Genomic DNA, 7,321 nt, shown 5'->3' with positions numbered 1-7,321 from the left:
GGAGGGGCTTTGGAGGCGGAGAGGCAAATCGGGGCTTCTTTCTAGCAGTCTCTGTAAATGCTTTTGGAATTTGTAAGTGAACAGTTATATAATCTGCACCTGCTGATATTTGCTTTCTTATTTCGAGTATTTAAATTTGTTTCATTTTATGGATTAGCAGTTGATGCAGGGCATCCTCGATTGTTTTTGACTAAGGGGGGTGTTTTTTTTCTTTTTTCTACATTTAGAAGTTTTCTTCTGTTCCTTGTTTGCAAAGAATTAAAAAAAGACATAATGGTTACTAAATTTTACCTTTGTTACATTAACTGAACACTTAAGGTTTTTTTCTCATTTAATTTTTTTACTGTTGTATATTATAAAAATGACCTTCCTGATGTTAAATCATACATGCACTCTTTTTATAAACCTCACTGAGGCAAGATAATTTTTCTTTTAATACCCTGCTGAATTTGGAATGCTTATAATCTAGCTCTGTTTTGATTATGCTATCCTCATGGGATGAGTTAGGACATTGTTTCTGGAACATTTGGTAGAACTCATCCATAAAATTGGCTGGGCTTAGTGTTTTTATTAGTGGGTGGTTCTCTGATGTTTTGGATCATCTTCTATAGGTTATTAGGCTATTCAGGCATTTACATTCTTTTTGAGTCAATTTTTGAAATTTCCCAATGAAACATTTTTACATCTAGTTTTTAAAATTTGAGTAATAAATATACAGAAAAATATAGTTTACATTTTTAAAACCCTAAGTACCTACCACCTGGAATTTACAATTAATAGTACTTTTTCATGTTTCCTTAAAAGTTTTTATTTTACCTTTTTAAGTACATATTATATCATACTATATGTTATTATTTAATATGTATGTTAAATATAATATTTATTATAGGGAATTAGCTCACACGGTTATGGAGACTGGCAAATCAAAATCTGCAGAGCCGATTTCCCATCCTTAAAAGAGTTTTTAAGAGTGTTACTGTTTTTGTTTTTGGTTTTTTTAATGTTTATTTATTTTTGAGAGAGAGAGTGTGATACGGAGATGGGCAGAGAGAAGAAGACAGAATCCCAATTGGGCTCCACGCTGACTAGGGAGCCTGGGTGGCACTCGAACTCAGGAACTGTGAGCTCATGACCTGAGCCGAAGTCCGACGCTTAACTGACTGAGCCACCTAGGTGCCCCAAAAGAGTTTTTAAATATAAGAACTAAAATATTACAGCTGAAGTGGATGTTCGCCTTCAGTTCCATTTTGTAACCCTTCCTCCAACTTAACTGCTCTCATGAATTTAGCAAGTATGTCTCTAGTCAATGTTCTTATGCTTTTACATTCAGATAATCATGAGCAGCATATGGTTTGTGTGTTACCAGATTTGTTTCACTGGTAATGGGTTGGACATATGGTTCTTCACATTTTTTTTCACTCAAAATTTTCACTCTATGTTTTCATATATATAAAGTTAGTTTATTCCTTTTAATTGCCAGAGAGAGTATTACATGAAAATATAAATATCCTATCTGGAATGGATAAATATCTATTGGTAAACATTTAATCCTTCCCAGATTTTCACTATTATAAACAACACCGTAATTAACTTTGTCAAACATGGTTTTTTTCTGGGCCTGTACGATAGTTTCCTAGGATTGAAGCCAGAGTCGATCAATCGTGTTGTATACACATTGTCAATTTTACTAAACATTTTCAAGTTTCCAGATTTCTCTCCAAACTAATTGTGCTTAGTTGGTGGCAGATTTAGTATTTGATTTAATATTATTAGACTTATTTATTTATTTTAAATGGAAATGGTCTAATTGCTAATTAAGTTTAGGCATGTGTTCTATATGCTGTTCATTTGAGTTTCTTTGTGAATTGTCTGTTCATTTTTGCTTATTTTTCCTTCTTAATTTTGTTTTTATTTTCATCAAAGTTGACACATGCATAATTTAATAGGCCAAATAATTCTACATGACTTCTTACAAAAACCAGTCCACCCTCGTACACCAGTATCCAGTTTCTCACATGTCTTGCTCCAGTGGTGACCATTTTCAACTTTTAGCTCTTTCTTTGGCTATTTATCCACGTCTCTGCATACCAAGCTTATAATGATATTACTTCATTTCTCAATTTTTGCATTATCTGTTGAGTTCCCATGATAGAAGGTAAAGTTTGCGTGATAGAAGGCAAGCATTTGATTCTCCTGCCTCTAGTAAACAAATGTAATTGCCAGCCAGGTCCCCTCTCCCTATCTGCCCAATAAGTGTATATCATGATTTATTTATTTGTTTGTTTATTTTTACATTATTCTGTCTGTAGAAATGCTCCCTGGAACAGAAATGCTCCCTGGAACTGATATCTGTATGACACCAGTTACTTTTGTCCTTGCGCAACTTTTTGCTTTCCTTAAGGCTAATAATCATCTGGTATATGAATCTCCGTGGTCTGCCATAACAAATGACCACAAACTGGATGGCTTAAAACAACAGAAATTTATTCTCTCACTTCTGGAGGACAGAAGTCTGAAATCATGGTGGTGGGAGGGCCGTACTCCCTATGAAGCCTCTAGGGAAGAATCCTTCCTTGCCTCTTCTATCTTCGGGTGGTTGGCAGTAATCCTTGGCATTTCGTGGCTTGAGGCATTTTTGCCCTGGTCTTCAAGTAGACTTTTTTATTGTATGTCTGTCTGTCTCCAAGCTTCTTTCTTTATAAGAGACACCAGTCATTGGATTTAGGACCCGCCTCATTTTAACTTGATTACGTCTGCAAAGACGCTACTTGCAAATAAGACACATATATGTATATAGGGGCAGGGTGGGGGAGAGTTTAGGATTTCAGCATATCTTTTTGAGGAATGTGACTTAACCCACAACACCTAGTAGTAGCTATGCTGTCATTTGCATAGGTTTTTCTAATTGTTTACCCCCTGTCTGCCCTCTACCCCATCCTGATACATTTAAAGATGTTGAGGGGCACCTGGGTGCTCAGTCTGTTGAGTGTCCGACTTCAGCTCAGGTCATGATCTCACAGTTCATGGATTTGAGCCCCACATTGGGCTCTGAGCTGACAGCTTGGAGCCTGCTTGGGATTCTCCCTCTCCCTCTCTTTCTGCCCCTGCCCAGTTCGTGAGTGCTCTCTCTCTCTCAAAATAAATAAACACTTTTTTAAAAAGAAAAACACTTTTTTTTTTTTATTAAAAAATAAACACTTTTTTACTGGACTTTGGGAATGACTCAAAATTCTTAAGGACATAACCCTGGGCAAAGTAGCTCTCTTTCCCAAGGGCAATTCCTGGAGAGAGACTTGCCTGTGAGCTGCCAGCAGCCAACAGGTGGCAGCACTGGTGCCTTGGCCCCCAGGGGGAATCTGGGTAGTGCACCATAGTACCCATTATACCATTCTGCCATTTTGAGAGAAATTCAGGCTTCCAACTAGCATATCCTCTCTTCAGTTGAATATATTCTGCTTTTTGGCTTATCTATTGAGATTTTTATTTGGTAAGCATTTTTTTTTCTAATATGGGTTTTGTTTTGTTTTGTTTTAAGTAGGCTTCACATCCTGTGCAGAGCCCAACACAGGGCTTGAACTCATGACCCTGAGATCAAGACCTGAGCTAAGATCAAGAGTCGGATGCTCAACCGGCTGAGCCACCCAGGCGCCCCTCTAATTTCTTACAATTAATCTTTTGTTTTATGAATGCAGCATCGGTTCTCCTCCCTCTGAGGTTTTCAGTTATACTCTTTTCAAAGTTTCCAGGTGTTTGCTGTATAAATTCTAATCTGGTGACCTTTCCTTTGTTCCTTAGCTTGCATGTTACTCTTTCATGGTATTTGCTTACTTTAGATGTTTACTTTCTGGTTGCATGCCCATCTTTGTAGTTGAGATTGGGTTAGCCTACGCGTGAAGGTGGTATGTGCACCACAGCCAGCCACAGGGATTGTAGAAGAGGGCGCATTTAGCTGCCAGATAGTGCTATACGGTGGCTTCTCTTTGGAAACTGGAGCTCTCCCCTCCTCCGGAGCTTGGCCCAGCCCAACATTCACACCTAGTGCTCCAGTCCCTGCTCTGGTTGTGGGTTGATGAAATCAGCCACCCTGGTAGTTACTCCAGCATTCCTTCCAATAACTTGCGTCCACAGCCTCTACACGTGGAGTTCTTCTGGAATCCCTCCCAGCTTTCCTTTGACAATCACATGCCTTGTACTCTCTTTTCAAGATAGATGGGACACTGTATCACCTCACTGAATATCCTTTCCATCTTTCTTTTAGTATGCCTTCCTGAAATACTGAGGCCGGAATCTTCAGAACTACATTTTTTAGATTTCCTTGAAGCTCTAGTTTTGGATGTGATTTAAGTCCCACTAATCATTTACAACATAGGAGTTTTAGATTTTATTTATTTATTTTGAGAGAGAGAGAGAGAATGCATGCATGCACTAGTGGGTGAGGGGCAGAGAGAGAGGGAGACAGAAGAACTGAAGCAGGCTCTTTGGACATCAGAAAGTCCAACACGGGGCTCGAACCTATGAACTGTGAGATCATGACCTGGGCCAAAGTCAAGAGCCGGACACTTAACCAACTGGGTTTTAAGCATTGCATGAGTTTTAGAAGGCACACAGGCAACACGCTGAGGTAGAGGTGGACTTCTGTTGCCTCTGTTATTTCAACTGGCAAGACAGGTTGTAGAGGAGCTTGATTTTCCTGCAATGACTGTGGCAGGGCTCTCAAAGCTCTAGCTTCATAGGTGAGAGGCAGGGCATAGCTTCTTTATTTTGATGCCGTGGATGGTGTCATAGGTGGCCTGGGTCTGGAGCCAACAGCTGCAGCAGCCAGTTGCTTCTGGCAGGGCCACAAGCTCAGTTCTATAACGTGGCTTTAAGAGGTATTCCCTGAAGCTCAGCCGAGAGCTGATCTTCTTCAGACCTCCCATGACTATGATACCCATTAGATATCCTGTAATAAATTCCTTTTAGCTTAACCAAACTGGAGTGGATTTTGTATGCAATAAAACCCTCACTGATACATGAGGATTCATGGCATTTTCTGGTATATTACAGTACAGCTTTCTTATTTCAAAGATGTTTTAGATTTTAGGGGTATTGCTAGTGGTTTTGGCGGTATGGTATTAGGATCACATGTTTAGGCATTTTGATTTCATCTTCCTAGTGAGAATTCACTTTACTCCGAGACAACAGAGTTTAATAGCATATTGTAACAAGAGATGTTTACTCTTAAAAAGATTTTGGTCCAAGCCTCTTGCAGTATAAAAGGTAATATCTTCCTCCTCCTCCTCCTCCTCCTCCTCCTCCTCCTCCTCCTCCTCCTTCTTCTTCTTCTTCCTCTTCCTCTTCTTCCTCTTCCTCCTCTTCTTCCTCTTCTTCCCCGTCCCCTTCCCCTTCCCCTTCCCCTTCTCCCTTTTTTTTGGCAACAGTTATTTAGCAGGTTCTTATCACACCTAAGCCTGGCTTGCATTTTTAAAAATTTGAGAGAGAGAGAGAGTGTGTGAATGGGGGAGAGGGGCAGAGAGAGAGAGAGAGAGAGAGAGAGAGAGAATCTTAAGCATGCTCCATGCTCAATGCAGAGCCCAATGTGGGGCTTGATCCCACAACCCTGGGATCATGACCTGAGTTGAAATCAAGAGTCAGATACTCAACCGACTGAGCAACCCAAGCATCCCATGGCTTGTGTTTTAGTAGAAACCACAAGTTGCAGCTGGAACTCTCCATGAATCCAAGAGTGGCCCAAATCTTAATTTGATTATAAGTCTCCTCTTGATATAAGGGGACTTTGTAGGGGGTGTTAGTTAATTCTACCATAGTCTAGTAGTTAGTGAAATAATTCATAAGCCTAAAATAGCTAATATTAAGTACATCTTTAAAAATTATTCTAAATTTTTACAACCAAAGAATTCTAAATTTTTTAAAAAATTTCCATAAAGCATCAATCCTTCAAGGTTGATCATTACACTTACAAAACACTATTAACATAGGAGTGCCTGGGTAGCTCAGTTCGTTGAGCATCTGACTCTTGATTTTGGTTCAGGTCATGATCCCAAGGTTGTGAGATCAAGCCCCGCTTTGGGCTCCATGCTGAGTGTGAAACCTACTTAAGATACTCTCTCTCTTTCCCTCTGCACCTCTCTCCCACTTGTGCTCTCTCTCTAAAAACAAAAAAGCAAACAAACAAAAAAACCAAAAACACACCAGGAGACAAATTGGGAGAAAATATTTGCAAAAGACCCAACTGATAAAGGATTCTTACCCAATATATACAGAGAATCTGAAAACTCAACAATAAGAAAAAAATCATATTAAGAAAAAGGGCAAAAGATCTGAACAGACACCTCACCAAAGAAATTATACAGATTCCAAATAAGCACATGAAGCTATGTTCAACATTATATGTTATTAGGGAATCTCAAGTTAAAACAACCATGGGAGCAGTAGGAACTCTCATAGACTGCTGGTGGAAATGCAAAATGGCAGTCACTTTGGAAGACAGTTTGGTGGTTTCTTACAAAATTAAACATACTCTTACCATACATTCCAGTAATTACACTCCTTGGTATTTATTTACCCAACTGAGTGGAAAACTTCTGTCTACACAACAACCTGCACACCGGTGTTTATAGCAGCTTTGTTCATAATGCCCGAACTTGGAAGCAACTAAGATTATTTGGTCTTTCAGTAGATAAATGGATGCGTAAAACAGTGATACATCCAGACAATAGACTATTTTTTAGCCCTAAAAAGAAGTGAACTATCAAGCCAAGAAAAGATATGGAGAAAACTTACATGTGTATTAATAAGTACAAGAAGCCAATCTGAAAAGGTTATATATATGGTATGATTCTAATTGTATGACATTCCAGAAAAGGCAAAACTATAGAGACAGTAAAAAGATCAGTAGTTGCTACGGGTTAATGAGGAGAAAGGGATGAAGGTGAGGCACAGAAGATTTTTAAGGCTGTGAAATTATCCTGTATGATACTATAATGGTGATACATACATACATTTGATAAAACCTTTAGAATGTACACCAAGTGTGAGCCTTAGTGTAACCGATGGACTTCAGGTGATAACAATGTATCAGTGTAGGTTCACTGATGGTAATAAATGTTTCTCGTGTGTGTGTGTGTGTGTGTGTAGGAGGTATATGAGAACTCTTTATTTTACAGTCAATTTTGCTGTAAATCTAAAACTGCTTTAAAATATAAAGTATATTTAAAGGAAACATTAGGACAAATTAAAAATATATTTTTTAGGGGCACCTGACTGGCTCAGTCGGTACAGCATGCATCCATTTGTGGGTTTGGCTTTTGGCTTTGTCCAG

This window comes from Neofelis nebulosa, chromosome 5, assembly GCF_028018385.1.
Source record: "Neofelis nebulosa isolate mNeoNeb1 chromosome 5, mNeoNeb1.pri, whole genome shotgun sequence".
In the NCBI taxonomy this organism is placed as follows: domain Eukaryota; kingdom Metazoa; phylum Chordata; class Mammalia; order Carnivora; family Felidae; genus Neofelis; species Neofelis nebulosa.
This window is presented reverse-complemented; position numbering follows the sequence as displayed.